Source organism: Microcaecilia unicolor, chromosome 6 (genome assembly GCF_901765095.1).
Source record: "Microcaecilia unicolor chromosome 6, aMicUni1.1, whole genome shotgun sequence".
NCBI classification, from domain to species: Eukaryota; Metazoa; Chordata; class Amphibia; order Gymnophiona; family Siphonopidae; genus Microcaecilia; species Microcaecilia unicolor.
Window position 1 is genome coordinate 121,230,888 of NC_044036.1, and position 20,185 is coordinate 121,251,072.

Consider the following 20,185-nt stretch of genomic DNA (forward strand, 5'->3'; position numbering starts at 1 on the left):
GCTTCCATTTGGTCCCATTTAGCCAGGGCTTAAAGGGTTAATTTGTTATTAAATCTAATGGAATTTATGAGAACCTCTTTAGGTGGATGGATTAGTGCTTTAAAAGTTTTGGAAAAAAATCATTTTGGGATTAAAACGTGAAGGTTTTAGTTTGTGCCAGTTCTGGATTTTAAATCTGTTTTTTTTTTAACAGGCGTCACTTGGAGGTATACGTGGGGTGATGCTGAGTAGTTCTAGAGTGGACATTTCTGGTTCTTTAGGGTTTTGAGGGGTAATTTTTGGCAAAAATGTGTAGATGTCTGTAAATGTGGAGCACAAGGTTGGAGAAAAATATGGTATGTGTAGTTTGATGGGACCAAGGATTACAGGACATTTTGGATAAATCTTATAGAACTTTTTGTGATAATTTTGGCAAAAATGTGCTTTTCACATTATGCTTTATGGGCTGAAAATGGAGACCATGGAGTTTTGTGTGCTGTGGTTTGACTGACTACTGGAGGTCAGCTGGTGACTCACAGTCACCATTAACCTTAGCAGCAGCTGCTCTGGCTGTGGTCAGAAGAGCTGAAGATTTCAGAGAGAACAGAAATGTGATGGTGTGCTCCTTATGTGAAAGTATTGTAATACTGCAGACTGATTTTAATTTGATCCTGAATGAATGAGCAGTGTCTCCTCGGATCACAGTCAGTTGTGAGTGGCAGTTCTAATGAAAAAGTGAACCTGTATGCACCATGTTTTGGGTATGCTGAGAGGTTGCTATGACAATGTCTGTTATTTAAGCACATATGTGAGTAACTCTGGGAGTGAGTGAGATCTGAGTTCTACTTATTTTATTCAGATCCTAATAAGAACAGGGTGAAATCTGGAGTCCTTACCTTGACTATAGTGAACGTGAAGGTTGGATGTGATTCTTTTTGAGTGAACAAGCTCAACTAAGCAGTGCTCTTCCAGGGAACAGGGAAAGGTGATGCGAATAGGCCTGGAAGACAGGGACACCTAATTTATTTTTATTTTATTTATAGTTAGTGAAGCTCATGTACAGTATATGATGTCACAGTAAGTGAATGTGCTAATTAATGGAGTAGGAAGTTAAGGTTTTCCTTCATTGGGTTGTTAAAGCACAGATTAGTAGCTACAGGCTGGCAGAGACCTGTGCTGGATGTCGGAGAAGGGCCCCACCATGCAAGAAAGACCAAAGCCTCTCTGAAGACAGATCTCAGCTAAGTGAAACTTCATCAGGTGGACACAATGGGACTACATCTTTACTGAGTAATATAAGGGGGTGGAAGTTCTGGATGGGAAAGCCATTAAAGCCATACTTACTTGATAGGGAAGGTTGAAGTCCCTAGGAGGTCAGAAAGACAAAAATTGGACACAGAGTCATTCTCTAGTAAAAAAGTATTTCCTTCAGAAGAAGTTAACATTGTAAGTGAAATTATGTGATTAGTAACAGTTATCTGATATCCTGGTTCACTCTTTAATTGCTGTCAGGAATATTTAGTTGCATCTATAAAATAAATTTTAATTTAAAAATCCCAGACTTGTTAGTAAGAAACTTACATTTACCATTGTAACATCTGTCTGGTTCTTGTCTTCTTTAGTTTCCTTCCTTCTCTTTGTTTTGAACTAAGAGAATGTGGTTAGTTTAATGTACTCTGTTACTTGGGATTGTTTGATGGCTTGAGGTAAGCAGCCAAACAAGATTACAATCAATGGTAAATAGGCAGTAGAGGTTTACATTAGGGCCCTAAAATATCATAGGTAGAATCCTTGTTGTGGAAGTTAGTACTGGCGTGATAGATTTGATCTAGCTTCTGAGTGACTTGTGTTACTTTACACTATGGGCCTCTTTTACTAAACTGTGCTAGCAATTCACGGCACACAAACGCAACACAGCACATTAATTTTGAATAGTCTGCCTCACATTTGCCGCATGGGATTCGCTAGTGCATTTTAGTAAGAGGCCGTATATCTGTTATTGAGATTACACTAGAGATAAATGTTTATTTGTATGGTGAGTTTTATGGGGAAATGTTCTAGCTTTGCTCTGCATCCACTGTTGGAGGAGGGTCAGGGGGTCTGAAGATGCAGAATGTATTTGGCTTCATAAGAGAAAGCTTCCCAAACTGTGGGTTGGGACACCAAATGGGGGTCACAAAACTCACATATGGGGTCATGACCTGAGTGGGCTTTCCATAGGTACCTAATTATTCTGCAACTCTGGTGGGGGGTCACAGTTTTATTTGGCCATGATTATGGGGTTGTAGCCACAAAAGAATTGACAAGCCCTGATATAGGGGAAGCATATTTGTGTTGAGGGACCACGGTTCAATGGAGACTGAAGAGTGTAGTCTCTTGGACTTCCCAAAGCTTCAGTATAGCCTGCACTGCTACTCTCATTGAAGTTATTGGGAGCGGGGTAGGGATGGAGCATAGGGTGAGGTAGGGCATGGGTGCATCAGGTGGTGGTTTTTTTCTTTGACAACCCTAGTGCCCACCCATCCAACCTGTTGGCCACTCAAAAATTGCTTCTGGCTATGCTGCTAGAGCAGAGGAGAGGCCTAGTGGTTAGTGTAGTATACTTTAAAAATCCCACTTTCTCTTTTTTTATTTTGTAATTTTGAACCCTCCAAGAACAGAAAAATACCTACTGTACCTGAATGTATACCACTTCAATAACCTTCAGGCTTGCAGTGGCTTATATATTTAGGTACAGTAGGTATATTTTTGTTTCTGGGGGCTCACAATTAAAATACAAATGAGTTAAAGTGAGATTTGAACCAGGATCCCCTGGTTTAAAGTCCACTGCACTAACCACTAGGCTGCCCCTCATACTTTCCTCCTGAGTTGGTCAGAATGCTTATAATACCTGAAGCTGTCATAGAGCCTGCTATTCCTTTAAAGTTTCACTTTGAGGGGAAAGGTAAGGGGACAGTAACCACTGGGGAATTACAGAGGGGGTCATACCTTAATTCAACCTCGGTTCTCGAGAGCTGCAATCCAGTGGGGTGTTTAGGATTGCCCTAATTAATATGCATAAAAATTCTATACCTTAATCAGCTTGTATCCTATTGAGTGAATGCAACTCCAGGCTGTTCGTCCCAACAGACTTATTGCTCAATGGTGTCTAACAACACTAAGGCACACAAGCATGCGCATTACAAGAACTATCTCATCCATGATAGGCTGAAACTTGACATGTCACTCAAATCACTGGCCATTCGACTTCTTTGTTCAATCCCATAAGAATTACCATTCTCCAATCAAATATAAATCTCTTTGCTGTAACAATACGGAGATATCTCTGCCTGTGCTAGGGTTTACTTTAATCAGAAGCACAACCCTAAAGTCTTCTAATTATGTGGGACTTGTTCCCAATGTTGCACGAGAGGGGCATTAATCTGTTTTAATCTGATATTACTTAAATGCTGAACCAAATGATGCTTAACCTTCCTGATAGTCTGCCCTATCAAACATATAAATGGCGAGTGACCGTACTCACCCGCAAATGCGCAGTAGAAACTTCCCTCTCTGTCCTGCCCCCGTGTCAATACGTGATGACGGGGGCGGGACAGAGACGGAAATTGCGCGAAGGGAAGGGAGGGAACCGCCGACGTCGCTACTGCTCCCTCTCCCTCCACCCGGAGTCGCCGCCGCCCCCCTCCACCCAGCCCGAGCACTCTCTTCGTTATTGAACTTACATCGCCGACACGCAGCAGGCAGATCAGCTGAGCTGCCGTCGGCCTTCCTTCCCTGCCTGTGTCCCGCCCTCGCCGACGTTACGTCACACGAGGGCAGGACACAGGCAGAGAAGGAAGGCCGACGGGAGCTCTGCTGATCTGTGTGCTGCGTTTCGGCGACGTAAGTTCAATAGCGAAGAGAGGGCCCGGGCCGGTGGAGGGGTGGCGGCGACTCCGGGGGGGGGGGGGGCGGTAGCGGCGATCGAGGGGAGGGGCCCTGCAGCGGCGAGGGGAGGGGACCTTGGAAAAAACCCATACTAGCCCGTTTTAACAGGCTCAATGGCTAGTATACCATAAACCACAAGAGCATTCACTCTGCAGCTCCTCAGTACCTCTCCACTCTCATCTCTCCCTACATTCCTCCCTGGGAACTCCGTTCACTGGGTAAATCTCTTCTCCTCCACTGCTAACTCCAGACTCCGTTCCTTTTGTCTTGCTGCACCTTATACCTGGAATAGACTTCCTGAGCCGGTACATCAAGCTCCATCTCTGGCCGTCTTCAAATGTAAGCTAAAAGCCCACCTTTTTGATGCTGTTTTTAACTCCTAACCCTTGTACACTTGTTCAGAACCCTTATTTTATCATCCTCACTTTAATATTCCCTTATCTCTTGTTTGTCCTGTTTGTTTGTCCTAATTAGATTGTAAGCTCTGTCGAGCAGGGACTGTCTCTTCATGTTCAAGTGTACAGCGCTGCGTACGTCTAGTAGCGCTATAGAAATGATAAGTAGTAGTAGTAGTAAGAGCATGTTATTGCAGAAATCACAACTTGTGAATTACATTCTGTTTCTATTTTGTAAGAAAAAATATTGGATATTAGATCTATTTGCGTGCTCTGCCTCTATTGTATGTAACTAGATCTCATGCATATTCATTGGGGAAATCCTGAAAACCTGACCTGGCGAGGGCACCCCTGCCTTAATTCCTGCAGTGACCAGCTGCTCAATCAATTACCCTGGACGTGATTGAAACATGGGTGACTAACCTATTGCAGATTTTGGTATCATCCACAAAGAGGCAAACCTTACCAGACAGCCCTTCAGCAATATCACTTAGAAAAATGTAAGCCGCATTGAGCCTGCCATGAGTGGGAAAGTGCGGGGTACAAATGTAACAAAAAAAAAATGCTAAAAAGAACCAGCCCAAGAACAGAACCTTGCGGCACACCACTGGTAACATCCTTTTCCTCAGAATGAGCTCCATACAGGTTATCCTAATGCAGTGCTTCTCAACCCAGTCCTTGAGGCACACCTAGTCCTATCAGGTTTTCAGGATATCCACAATGATTATGCATGAGAGAGATTTTCATGCAATTCCTCCTTGGTGCATAAATCTATCTCATGCATATTCATTGTAGGTATCCTGAAAACCTGATGGGACTCTTGTGTGCCTAATGTTTACTGTTAGGGTTATAACTGCTGCTCTGTGCAGGTGACCCCAGTACATACTTGCAAAAACAAAGCAGTCATGCCACTTCTGTTATGGGCTAAACTGCTTCTCCCAGCAGGTTACTAAGTGCTTCTCATTACCATCCCTATGCCTCTAGGGATCTTCTGTGTTTATCTCATTGTTTTTGAGTTCTGTTTGCTGTTCTTTGTGTCCACCTCCTCTGGAAGGAAAGGAAATTCCAAACATCCACCACTGTCTCTGATAAATTATTTCCAGACATTTTTCCTGAGCCTAGCCCTTAGGTCTTTATATCATGACTCCTTTATATCATGCACTTGCTTCTTGTGCATTAATACATCAGGTACTTAAATGTCTATATTATATCCCCCTCCCCCCCCCCCCCCGGCTCTATTCTTCTTTTTCCATGGAAAGGAAGTTGTAGTGAAACATCATTATATAGATACAGTATGCTAATGATCAGTTAGACCATAATTATAAGCCTTAACAGCTCTTGACTACTTCCTAACAGTCACACATATTAAAGAAATCCTTGAAGACACAGGGCAATTGTGGTAGCCAAGGATACTAATGTATTAGATAACAGAAGGAAAATAGTGAGAAGAATCAGCATAGGAACATGACTGTCAACAATTAAAACTTAAAATCCTAATTGAGAACCATTGGACATAGAATGAAGGAGGGTAAATGGACTGGAAAGTGTGTGTGGATGTTTTTGCAAAAAGAAGTTGTACATTATTTGTTAAATTTATTGTCTCATTGTGAATAATAATGCCTGTTTGTTTCTGCCTGAAGGTGTGAATAATGTTTGCCTGCCATTAGGTAACTGTGTAGGTTGATTTTTTTTTAAATCTGAATCGCTTAGGGCCAGACAAACAAAAATTATCATCCTCAGTGTCTGGGTCCTGTCATAGAACAAAATGTTGAGTTAACATCAAGGACAATTTTATTTTATTATTTATTTGGATTAAGCTCACACCTTTTTTTCAGTAGTGGCTCAAGAAGAGGTACATTCAGGTACACTAGGTATTTCCCTGTCCCTGAAGTGCTTACAATCTAAGGGTCCCTTTTACTAAAGCATTGCGTGTGCTAACAGACATTCATGCACGCTAAATGCTGCATGTTCTATTTTATACCTATGGGCTACCGAGCACTTAGTGCACACTAATGTCCATTAGTGCATGCTAAGCTTTAGTAAAAGGGCCCCTATGCTGGTACCTGAGGCAATGGAGGAGTGGCCTAGTGGTTAGGGTGGTGGACTTTGGTCCTGGGGAACTGAGGAACTGAGTTCCATTCCCACTTCAGGCACAAGCAGCTCCTTGTGACTCTGGGCGTTACTTAACCCTCCATTGCCCCATGTAAGCCGCATTGAGCCTGCCATGAGTAGGAAAGCGCGGGGTGCCGGGGTACAAATGAAACAAAAAAAAAATGACTTGCAGCAGTGGGATTTGAACCAGTCTTCCCAGTGGTTGTCAACCCAGTCCTCAGGACACACATATGGGCCGCCGCTCAGAACTCCCGCGGTAAAGCTATCAGTGCAGAACCCATACCACCAGAACAGCACAGAAAACTAGCTCACCAGTGCTCAAAGGAAATGGTATAAAAATTATATACACACTCTAAAAGCGAAAGCAAAGGGGGAACGTGCTCGGCACATGCGCAGAAGAGTTTCGTGTCAAGCTCAGCCCTTGTGCATATGCGCCAGGCCAGGGCCGCCGGGCCAGGGCCTGGACAAGACCGCCCCCCCCCCCCCCCGAGGTCGCATCACACCCCGCCCCCCCACCCGAAGTCGCCGGGCCCCCCCTCCACCCGCTGCCAGGCCCTCCGAACTAACCTGAAGCGCCTTTATGTTCACATCGCAGTAAGCAGCAGCAGCATCAGCAGAGCAGACCTCTCCTTCCTTCCGTGCCCCGCCCTCGCGGAAGTTACATCAGGCGAGGGCGGGACACAGAAGGAAGGAGTGGCCTGCCCTGCTGCTGCTGCTTGCTGCGATGCGAACGTGAAGGCGCTTCAGGTTAGTTCCGGGAGCTACAGAGGGCGGGCCGGAACCCAAAAGTGAAGCATACATTAGCATTTTGTTTCTGTGTCTTTAAAAATAAGATTTCAATTTTTTTTTTTACTTGGAAGGCTTATATTTAAGCACAGGAAACAGGTGCCAAATGTGTGCTTTCACTTTCGGGTTTGCTCTGACTCACACACGTTCATCTCTCACTACCAGAGGGGCTTGCACGGACTTCCTTTTGCTTCTAAATTAAATAAAAACCAACAGATTTTAAGGAAAGAATTGTGAGAAATCCTCTCTTCAAACATTCTAATGCCTGCTCCGAGCTGGTGTTAGGTTTTTAGTGGTAAGAGCGGCTTTGTTTTGTTGCTGTTCTCTGAGCATTGGGAAATGACCTCATTAACATCCGTTTGACTATATTTGCATGCTATTTGTGCTAATCTTTGGCACACAAATTGAGGGGCATAATCGAACGGAAATGCCTATCTCCATGGGCGTTTATCTCCGAGAACGGGTCCGTGAAGGGGCAGGCCGAACCATATTTTCAAAAAAATGGACGTTTTTGAGCTGGGCGTTTGTTTTTTTTAGCGATAATGGAAACTAAAAACGCCCAGCTCAAAAACATCTTAATCCGAGCCATTTGGTCGTGGGAGGGGCCAGGATTCGTAGTACACTGGCCCCCCTGATATGCCAGGACACCAACTGGGCACCCTAGAGATCAGTGCAGTGGACTTCAGAAAAAGCTCCCACATGCATAGCTCCCTTACCACGGGTGCTGAGCTCCCAACCCCCCTCCCCCAAAACCCACTACCAACAAATGTACAACACTACCATAGCTCTTAGGGGTGAAGGGGGCACCTACATGTGGGTACAGTGGGTTTTGGAGGCCTCCCATTTACCAGCACAAGTGTTACAGGTGGGAGGGGGACGGGCCTGGGTCTGCCTGCCTGAAGTGCACTGCGGTACCCACTAAAAGTGCTCCAGGGACCTGCATACACGCAGGCCTCTAGGACTTGTTACTGCTGTATAGCATTGGCACACCAGTTGACACCTGAAGACTAATCTCTCCGAAAACGTCCTTTATTGGAATAACCGCGTTTACTCACAGTTAACTGCAGATCAGAGGTTCTCCCTGGCAACGAGTCTCCCTGGTAGTGAGATTAGCAGGTCAGAGCTGGCAGAATGCTGTACAATGCCCTCTTTCAGCCACATTCAAGGTAAGAACTAAGTTCTCTAACGTGGCTAACACATGGAAGGGATCTAAAACTGGCTTACAAAAATGGCCACTACCTCATGGACTACCGGAAACACAACAGGGCACACTCTGACCCAGTAGGCAGGGGGAAAAGCACCATGGGAGAAGAGCCTACCAACTGCCAACATTGTGAGACTGTAACACAAGCTAATGAAATCACGGAGCCCAATACCCTACACCCACCACAATGCAATGCTGATGTGACCCTGTACTGCACCCGAGAGCCACATCTGACCCAGGGAAAGGCTGTGAGAGGATCGAACATATTCTGCTGTCATGGAGGTGGGTACGGAATTTGAGGCTGGCATACAGGCTGGGAAAAAAAGTTTTTAAAGTGGGTTTTTTTTGGTGGGAGGGGGTTAGTGACCACTGGGGGAGTCCGGGGAGGCCATCCTCAATTCCCTCCAGTGGTCATCTGGTCAGTTTGGGCACTTTTTTGGGACTTGTTCGTGGAAAAAAAAGGATAAAAAAAAAAGTGACCCAAAATCGCGGTAAAAACGCCTTTTTTTTTTCGATTATCAACTAAAGACGTCCATCTCTCCTCGGCTGCTAACCACGCCCCAGTCCCGCCTCCGATGCCCCGTCAACTTTATTCGTTTCCGCCACGGAGTGCAGTTGGAAACGCCCAAAATTGGCTTTCGATTATACCGATTTGGGCGCCTTTGCCAGAAAAACGCCCATCTCCCGATTTGGGTCGAAATATAGGCGTTTTTCTCTTTCGATTATAAGCAGGATAGTCTCCCAAGCTAGAGCCCTCTGAGTATTCTGTGCTCACTAACGACAGTGCTAGGCCAGCGCTAATTGCCTCTAGCGTCAGAGTTACATTTTGAGCATTGGCACAAAAATCAGCCAGGTTTTCAGAGTATCCATTATGTATTATGTATAAGATAAATTTGCATGCACCACTTCCATTGTATATAAATCTCTCATGTATATTCATTGTGGATATCCTGAAAACCTGACTGGCTTGAGGTGTAGCAAGGACTGGGTTGAGAATCCCTGAAACTAGACTATTCTTCCACTCCATTGCTGCTTTCTTCAGCCTAATTTGCTCTTAAAGTTTTGATTCTAGGAAGAATTAATTAACTTATTCATTAACTTATTTCAGCAAAGTTTTGATACAGTCTTGCATGGGAGGCTCATAAATAGAATGCGAACTCGGTGCTGTGTTTCATGGTGGAGAGCAAGATTAAACACTGGTTGAGGGATTGAGTGTGTTGGTAAATGCAATTTACTCTGAGGAAAGATAGATGGGTAATAGCTGAGTGTCTCAAAAATCTGTTGTAAGCTGGTTGCATTCAATATATTTGTGAATGAGATTCTGAAGGTGTTGGATGGAAAATTTTGTTTTATGGATGACATGAAGGTCTGCAACAGAATGGACACCTTTGAGGAATAATACAAATTGAGAAGTGTGGGGGGGGGGGGGGGGGGGGAGATAACTAGCATACTGATGTTGCACCTTTCTCCTTAGGAGGGGAAAGGGAAATGGGACTTGATATACCGCCTTTCTGAGGTTTTTGCAACTACATTCAAAGCAGTTTACATATATTCAGGTACTTATTGGGGGAATGGAGGGTTAAGTGACTTGCCCAGAGTCACAAGGAGCTGCAGTGCTGTATCAAACTATGATTTTGCAAGTCTTGAGCCATTGCTCCAATACACCTCATAGAAATGGGTACCAAACTACGGCGCCCTTTTACAGAGTGGAAGTAAGCCCAACATTGTAGTCCCACCCAGAGTGTGCACCATTTCTGGGGGAAAAAGAAAACCCCCGGAAATGGCTTGTCCGGCGGTAACCCAGCAGTAGTTTACTTCCTGTGGTTCCAAAACAGAAGGGTACAGAGGTGTAGCTAGACCTTGATTTTGGCGGAGACTGAGCCCAAAATGGGGGGGGGGGGCTCATTTTGCCTTCCTGCCACTCTCGACCCCCACCACAACTCCACATACCTGGGCTGGCGGGGGTCCCCAAGCCCCGCAAGTAGAATCCTTCCTGTAGCAATATTCGATGCCACACTGCCTGCCTCACTTGCCAGTCCCAATGCGCATGCTCGGTTTTAGTGAAATTTCACAAACTGAGCATGTGCATGGGGGAGGGGAAAGCAAGACAGGCAGTGCGGCACCGAATATCGCCACAGGAAAGGGAGATATCAGGCTACGAGAGTGGGGAGGGGAGAAAGAGGGAGGAGGTGCTGGGCTATAAGGGTGGAGGGAGGAAGGTGCTGGGAACGGTGGAACTATGAGGGAGAGCCAGGAGGGGGAGGAGAGGGTGGCAAAGAAATGAATGGGAGGATAGTGATTACAGCAGTGACATAGCCAGACAAGTGATTTTGGGTGGGCCTGAGCTCAAACTGGATGGGCACCAAATTTTATGTCAGCCTCCACCCTCCCTTCACTCTCCACCCCTTCCCTGGCGCCTCGCAACTCAAAATATAAATACTTTAGCTAATGAGGATCCTCAAGGTCTGTCAGCTGAAGGTGGCCAAAACTTCCTTTTACCAAGCTTGGCAGACAGCAGAGACATCCATGAGCCACCAATGCCAGCACCTCATGCATGCTTAGTTGATAGTGGATCAAGGATGCTGCTGCCAACTGCAGAGCTTGGTAGAAAAGAGTTCTGGCCGTCTTTGGAGAAGGCCCTCAGCTGGTGATGCTTGGGAATCCCCACAAGCTACAGCAACAGTCAGGGACAGTGTTAGACATGCTAGGGCCCAGGTCAGAAAATAAAGGAGGGGGCCCCCTGGATACTTCCTCCTCTCTGCCTCACCTCTGATCTCCCCACCTACCAGTACTATCCCATCAACATACCCTCACCAAATACAGAACAAGGGATCACGGATCACAAATTAGAAATAAAAATACATAAACAAAAATTGGACTGGGAACCCCAAGAAGTTAAACAGCATGTACTGTAACAATGGAGAGATAAGAAGGAAATGCATTTTCTTTTCTAGTGAACACAATACAAAGACATCTGCTATGTACATTCCCCAAAGCTAACACAACTGGTGGGGACCCCCAAGTATCCCCAGCTGAGGATCTCCTTCAAAGATGGCCAGAACTCCCTTCTACCAAGCTCTGCAGCCAGTGATAGCATCCTTGAGCCACCAACGACTAAGCATGCATGGGGTGCTGGCATCAGTGGTTTAGGGATGTTGCTGCTGCCTGTCAAGCTTGGTAAAAGGGAATTTTGGCCACCTTCAGAGAAGGTCTTCAGCTGATAGAGCTTGAGGATCCTCATTAGCTAATGCAGTGGGGTAGCTAAGTGGGGCCATGGGGGCCTGGGCCCCCCCAAATTTCCTCTGGGACCCTGGTTTTGCTGGTGGGGGTCCCCAACCCCCGCCAGCTGAAGCCTTGTCCAGCACTGGTCTCCGGCACCGTCATGTTGCCTGCCCTGCTCTGTCTTCCACTCATGTCCGGCACGCTCCTTTTAGTGAAACTGAGCATGCTCAGTTTCACTAAAAGGAGTGTGCAGAACGTGAGGGGAAGAGAAAGCAGGGCAGGCAATGCAATGACGCCGGAGACTGGCGCTGGACAAGTCTTCAGCTGGCGGGGGTTGGGGACCTCCGCCAGCCAAGGTATTTGCTGCAGCAGTGGGTGGGGAGCAGCAGGGTGGTGAGGAGGTAGGAGGGGCAGTGGCGGCGGGGCGGCAGACCAAAATGTGCATCCCACCTTGGGCTCTGGACCCCTCCCACCACAAGGTCTGGCTACGCCCCTGAGCTAATGTGGGGGTAGGGCGGGGCATAGAAAAGTTTGTGCCGACCCTCTTTGGACTCAGGCCCACCCAAAATTGGCTGTCTGGCTACACCACTGCTGAAAGTCTTTAAATGAGGGAGCCTTTTCAGTAAAATGCACAGCAAGGGGAGTTGATGCTATACCAGTCTTGGTATATGTTGGAAGAACAAAATGATCTATGAGGTTACATTGGATTGACAATTTGTATTGAGTCAGGTTTTCAGAACAGGAAGAGAAAGTGGACTTTTTTTCAATAGTATAAAATAACTAATATATTCAACATTAACTAATCAGCAGAACTGCCTACTGCATTTTCCCCAATGGGTCTTGATAAGGAGTTCTTAGAGGAGGAAACAATGTTTAGGGCAAGCGAAGAACAATATTAACAGATAAAAATCCATTTTTCATCACACTTCTATTAAAGATCAGATACTGTACATTCAACAATATTGCAATCAATAAGTAACAAGCAACCAAATCTTAAAAACATCATCACAGCAATTATAACTGACCCACATTTCAATAATACCCCCCTCAAAACAGATCCAGAATTGTCACATGCGCAAATTCCCCCCCCCCCCCAAAAAAAAAAAAGTGTAAACAGGTCAGAAAGATTATAGGATCAATAATGAAACCTAGACATATCCCAAGGAAGACTTCACAAACTTAAGGTGTTCAAAATCATTCTCCTTAGCCTCATCTATAAAGAGTCTAGAAAAGGTACCCAAATGTTGATAAATTTCTTTACTTGTCATTCACCTCTTCCCTGTACGGACATGTGCTCGATATGGAGCAGGTGATGCATTTGAACCATGTGGGTGATTCCTCCTTGATCCACTGAAGTAGAAAACAGTGTTTTGACAGCAGACAAGCTTTCTGAATAAATAGACAGTGGTCATCACACTCTAATTCCAAATCCAGATCTAAGACACAGATGTAACTTTGTAAGTCTAAGTGCTTTGAAATACACTTCATAGGGGTCAATATTCAAAGTGATTCAACCGGCCAGAAATAGCTTCTGGCTGATTAAATTGATTGTACGGAGTTAAGCGCTAATTTTCAGTGGCACTTAAATGGTTAGTGCTGCTGAAAATAACCAGTTAGAGCCGAATTGAAAAATGGCTACATTGGGGACCATTCTGGGGGTGGAGTCGCACCAATTGAAGGCACTCACACATATTTTAGAAACAATGCATGTGCCTGTGGTCCACCCATACTCTGCCTCTAAACATGCCTACACTTGAATTGCATAAAAGTAACACACCTTCTTTTCAAAATGCATACTCTTCCATATGAAACCCCTAGGGCAATTTTATAAAGGCTCTTTATTGTGTGAAATCATTTATAAAATTACCCCCATATGGTAGGACGATGTGTTACTGTGACTGAGATCTTATAGTATTTGATAGGACGCCCTCCTGAATTTGAATTTTGGCAGGTATGAAGGTGGTATGGATGATTAGGCTTTTTTTCTGAGAATCACAAAATACAAACCCAATATAAGGCTCAGTCTTGATGAAGGGGAAATAAGGTAAATACCACTGTTTTACTTTTTATTTGTATATTTTTGTCATCTTCTCCCCCTTTTATTCTGGGATCTCCAATTCCTATTTGGGGCTTGGTGGGTGGCCTCTAAAGTTTTGTTATTATTGATTTGAAGTTTTTCTTGTTGTTCTGTAAACGATCTCCTATTGCTGGACAAAGTTATCTTTGTTTGTTTAATTTTAGATTAAAAACAAATACAAAAATGAGAATACCAGTTATCTGATCCCATTCCTTAGAGATGCACAGAAAGAACTAGATTAAGTTTTGGGCAAAAATTGAAGAAGAAAAAAAAAAGATTACAAGTCAGTTTGCTTGCACGGTTATGAAATATCACAGCTGTTGGCCAATGATTTCATTTCCTACCACATTTATTAAGGAAAATATTCCACAGGAAGAAAAAAAACATTCAGCCAAAACTTATGCAAAATGCACAGTAGAACTTTTGCATACCACTTTGTGTGGGTGTTTTTACTAGCTGTGAGCTGAGGATGGTCTCTTCCTGGCCTTTAGACCGAGACTGAGAACTTGCATACAGTAGTATTAGGGTATAACATACTGTCTCTTGAACCCATTAAGATGATCTTGTGATCATTACTAAGGCAGAAGAATTAAACATGCTACTAGAAAATAAAATGCTGACTGGAACTTGTGGTCACTGGTATTGCTTCTTGGCCTCTTAGCTAAGGTCCAAGTGGAGAGTTTAAGCTATAGGCGGAGTGCGGAGGGTTTCGTATGATGGTTGTATGTAATTGTTTTAACTATTATGTGTGTTTTTGGTTTTAATTTATGGATGCTCTTCTGTGACCCAGTTAGATTAAGTGTAGATAATGCAGGATATAAAAGTGATAATAAATACATAAATAAATAATACCTTGACACTCTGTTCCACAGAGGATATGATTGTGTTATGATCAGTGCCAAAGCAGGAGAAGAAATCAGTTTGCCTTCAAATTTAAATCTTATGAGCAGGACACAAGAGACCTCAGGAGAAGAGTGAGATAGCTGGAACTTTAAAACTACAAGTTCTTTACAAAGACAAATAAGCTATTAATCAACTTTGCTGTATTTGCCAGAAGCACTGAGTAGGGAAAAGCATGTACTGAGCAGTTGTCTTGGGCACCCATACTGATGACATTTTCCCTCCTTTGTAGAGCTGTACATAATGTATAATAACTCTTGTCAGCTGCTGAAAGAGACCATGCACTTGATTTGTAGTGTCCAAGGTGAATGAATACAAAATGAAGTAATACAAATGCTAGCACAAAGGGGAAGATGCCAAGCTCCTAAATTTGTGTCCTATTTTCAACTGAAAATACATTTTAATTTAGGAAATCAAAAGTTATGCTCATAAATTCAGACCTGCTATTCATTTGCCTAGATCTATGAGCTGAGGGGTAGATATTCAAAGCCATTTAAACAGCCAGAAATGTCTCCTGGCTGTTTAAATTGCTTGTCCAAGGTTAACCGAGCATATTCAGCAGCATGTAACCAGACAGTGCCGCTGAAAATGCCCAGCAGTCAAGCGGAAACAAGCTACTTTGTGGGCATTTAGGGGTGGAGTCATAGGACTACATAAAACACAGTCCTACCTTTATAAGTGCTAAATATTGCACTTAACCAGCTATGTTTTATCCAGTGGTGTACCTAGGGTAGTTGACACCTGGGGCTGGTCATTTTTTAACACCCCCTCCAAAATCCAGTACTAGGCATACCGAGAATGCAAAACACTCAGGACCTATAGAGCAATTCTACTATACCATAAGCAGTAATTTCTACAAGTCACACAAGGAAAAGGAAAGCATCTTAAATGCTACAGTGAGCACTAGAACATCAATTCACCTATTGTAAAACGAAACCAGCCAGAATAGTACAGATCATTGATCCTACACAGTCAGTGCCAACTGAAAGCCATGTCTTTTTCACAAACACAGATACACCCTAATCCACTATAGACAAAAATTAAACTGAACCCCCAAGGTGCCAGACTCTGCATACAGTGCAACACCACAGAAACAGAAAATGTCCCCTAGTGCCGTGCAAAATATAAAGACAGCAGATGTAAATTTGAAAAAACTAACAAATACCAATCACCACTTTACAAATTAACAAATAGAAATAAAACGAATATAGAAAATAAAATAATACCATTTTATTGGACTAATACATTTAGCTTTCAGAGGCCAAAACCTCCTTCCTCAGGTCAATACAGTATAATGCTGTTACAGTATCCTATCTTGACCTGAGGAAGGGGGTTTTATTCTCCGAAAGTTAGTCAAAATGTATTAAAATTAGTCCAATAAAAAGATTACCTTATTTCCATGTTCTATTTATAAACATTTATTAACACAGCTACAATACTACTTTATCCTAAAGCAAAAAAATAAAAATATATTTTTTATTTATAGTTTGTTGTCTCTGGTTTCTGCTTTCCTCATCGTCTTTTCACTGTCTTCCTTCCATCCAGCATCTGTCTTCGCTCTATCTCTGCCATCCAGTGTCTGCCCTCTCTGCTATCCCCTCCATCCAATGTCAGCCCTCTCTCTCCCTTCCATCCACATCTGCCATCCATCTCTGCCCCATCCACCATCTGCCCGTCTGCCCTCTCTCCTCCCCCTTCCATCCACTGCCCTTTCTATCTCTTCCATCCACTGTCTGCCCTTTCTCTCTGCCCCTTCAGTCCACCATTTGCCCTCCCTCTCCCATCCATCCAGGGTCTTCTCTCCCTCTCGCTCCCCCTTCCATCCAGGATCTGTCCCCTCTCTCTGCCCCCTTTTTCAGCCCCCAGTTCCAGCCCTACTCTCCCACCTGCACCCCCTTTCAGCCCCCAGTTTCAGCCCCACTGTCCCACCAGTCCCCAGTTTCAGCCCCAGCCCTTTTCTCCCACCAGTCCCAAGCTTCAGCCACTTCTCCCTGTCCCCTTTTCAGTCCCCAGTTTCAACCCCAGCCCTTTTCTCCCACCAGTCCCAAGCTTCAGCCCCAGCCACTTCTCCCTGTCCCCTTTTCAACCCCCAGTCCCCACAGTTTCAGACCCTGCCCCTTTTCAGCCCCCAGTTCCAGTACTAGCCCCCTTATCCCACCTACTCTCCTTTTCAGCCCCCAGTTCCAGTCCCCTTCATCCACATGCCTTGCATTAGGGCCCCCCTTTTCAGCCCCAGACCCATTCTCCCACCTGCCCCAGGCATGGCCCCATTCTCCCTCCTGCCCCCTTCTGAGACCCCAGTTCCAGCTCCAGGCGCCTTCTCCCATCTGAGCCCCCCACCCCTCCCCACCCAGTCCCCTTCTCCCATCTGAGCCCCACCTCCCCGCCACAGTCCCCACCTGCCTACCAGCTCCGTCAACAGATTACACTCTTTTCCTGCCATCCAGCACCCAGCCTTTAAAAAAAAATATGTGAAGTGGCTGCGCAGCGCCTCGCGTCTGCATGTAAAAGAAGCAAGTCGCATCGGCCCTTCCCTCACTGTGTCCCGCCCTCGCGGAAATCGGAAGTTACATCAGAGGGTGGGCCACAGTGAGGGAAGGGCCGACACGACAAGGTGATTTGCTTCTTTACACGCAGAGCAGACGCGAGGCGCTGCACTGCCACTTCACAATTTTTTTTTAAAGGCTGGGTGCTGGGTGGCAGGAGAAGAGGGTCGCCTGTCGACAGAGCTGGTAGGCAGGTGAGGACTGCGGCGCCAGCAGAGCACCCCCCCCCCCCCCCACCTGCTGACACCCGGGGCGGACCGCCCCCACCGCCCCGCCCTTGGTATGCCACTGGTTTTATCTGGCTAAATATGCCCTGATATTCAGTGCTGGTTCTGGACATGGCTCAGCCTTGAATATCCAGGCATAAAGCTGGAAGTGGACAAAAACAAATTATGACCACGACCTTCTGAATATCTACTCCTTAGTGCTGAAAATCAGTGCTAAGCTCCTAACTTCTTTTCCCTGCCCTAAATCTGTCCTGTTATCACCCACTTTTTATTCTTCTATATTTACGAGTTTAGTGAAATTTTGAGTAAAACTTTATGCACTCAGCCCTAGTAAATTTTCAAAGAGGCCAGTTTATGAGCATAACTCTCAATGCATGTTTATTTCACGTGATATACCATCTTTACAAAAACATGATCAAAGCAGTCTACATGAGAATAAAAACAAAAGAAAAGAAATACAAATGTTGATAGGAAAGAAATCATGCATACACTCAACCAAAATGGAACTAATAACTGCAGGCAGGGACAGAACATGCACACGTAGAGGCAATCATACTGAACCAGCTAAAGCCATACACTATGCTTGGTTGAACCCGCAAGGTCAGTAGGAGATGGTGTCAGTAGAGAGATTAAATGCAAAAGCAAAAAAGTGGCACTTGAGAAGGGCTTTAAACCTGGGCAAAGAAAGTTCAGATCTGAGAGGGTGGGTAAGTCATTCCAGAATCTGGGGGCTAGAAAGTAAAATGGAGAGGACCGTGTGGTTTCATAATGGACAATTCTCGAAGACAGAAGTACTAGGCGGTGGGCATCGAGGGAACGGAGAGAGTGAGTAGGAGTAGAGGGAATCACGACCGCAGAAAGGTAGGAAGGGGAACCGAAATGGAGTATTTTGTGAGTGAGACCCAGGATTTTGAACCAGAACCGGAAAGGGAAGGGTAACCAATGGAGCTGAAGGTAAAGAGGAGTTACATGGTCAGATTTCTTAGCATTTAGAGATACTAGCATAAACTGAATTACAATAATCCAGACTTGAGATGACAAATGCATAAATGAGGGTATGCATAATGGAAAAGTTGAGGTATTTCTTAATAGATCGGAGTCATCGAAGCCAGTAGAAACCTAACTGGACTACGTTAGAGATTTGATGTTTGAATGTCAGATGGGAGTTGATAATGACCCCAAGGTAACGAAATAAAGAAACTGGAGTTAATGGTGTATTAAACAGTGTAAAAGGAAGTGAAGGGGCTAAATTAAATCCAGAAATCCAACAAGCAGTGGTCTACCTTATCATGGTAGTAGTTGGAGGAGGGAGGGACTAGCACTCCCTCCGCCTCTTCAGGTGCCTCCTCAAAATGGCGGCACCTTGCCCATCTTAGGATGCACAGGGCAGGGTTTAACTTCTAATCCAGCGCATCCCAGGATGCACTGGGGAGGGCAGGGCACTGTCATTTTGAGGAGGTGCCCGAAGAGGAAGGAGGAAGTGCTAGTCCCTCCCTCCTCCAACTACTACTACGATGAGGTAGTCCATGGCAGGGTGACGCTGGGGAGGGAGGGAGGGAGGGAGGGATAGTGGTCCCACTGGACCACCAGGGCATTTTTGTTCAATGTGGGGGATGGGAGGGGAGAAGCTAGCGGTCCCACTGGACCACCAGGGCATTTTTGTTCAACGTGGAAGTGGGGGGGAGGGGGGGAAGCTAGTGGTTCCACTGGACCACCTGGGTTTTTGTGTTATGGGGTGGGGGGGCCTGGAGGTCCACTGGACCTCTAGGCCTTGTGTTTAAGGGGGGCGGGCTTAGGTTTGATTGGTCTGGGAGAAAATTCTGGACCTGTCAAACCTCTTCAGCTGTTTGACAGGTCTGGGCTTTTGACAGCCTGGACCTGTCAAACAACTTCTGTGGGAGGATTGTACCTTGGGCGCATGCCCAGGCACAGTCCTCCCACAGAAGTACTCCTATGATCGGATCTAATAGCATGCTTAAATTTGCATGCTATTAGCTTTGATCATAGAGGCATTAATGCCCTGCGCTGTACCAGTGCTAATTTTACAGCACTGTTTGAAACAGCTCAGGGTTTCTGATCATTGGCCCATCAGTTCTTTCACTTCTTTCATGAGGGATTCAAGCTGAAGACATTTTGCACATGGAGCCAGCCCATCTCCTGGGATCACATTTTCTGTCTGCATAAAGCTGTAACTAGGGCAACAGCTTTGGTGATTCAATGTTTCCCAGCCATACTGCAGTTGCAGAAATATTTGCACCTGTAGAAAGAAACCAGAAAACTAAAAAAGCCCTACCAAACTCCCTAACTTTTCCTCAGCTGTCCAGTAGGCTAAAAATAGCAGCTGTCTTCTTTTGTGTAAGGTCCTAACCCTCAGAAGTGCGGAACTTTGAAAGAGAATATTTAGGTCACCTCTCCTTTTGAAATGAAGGCAAAAAGAAATCCTGGGGCAAGCAAGTAAACAAGCTCCTTAAAGAGAAAATTAAACTAATAAGTCCTCTCTACTAAGATTAAAAATAGGACATGGATGTTCATTCACTTTCTGTAATAGGGAATGAATGTCTATTATTTATGCCTGCCCAAGTCCTACCCAAAACATGCCAAGATCACACCCTCATGCTACAGTTTTGGATGTTCATGTCCTGGCTTTGTAAAATTGGGATTTAATGCCAAGATCTTTTTCCTGTAGTTTGGATTGTGTTTCATTATGTGAATTACTTTGATGCTTTCTGCATTCAATTGTTCCTGCCATTTAAGAGATCCTTTTACTAAGGTGCACTAATGGATTTAGCGCATGCTAACAATTACTGTGT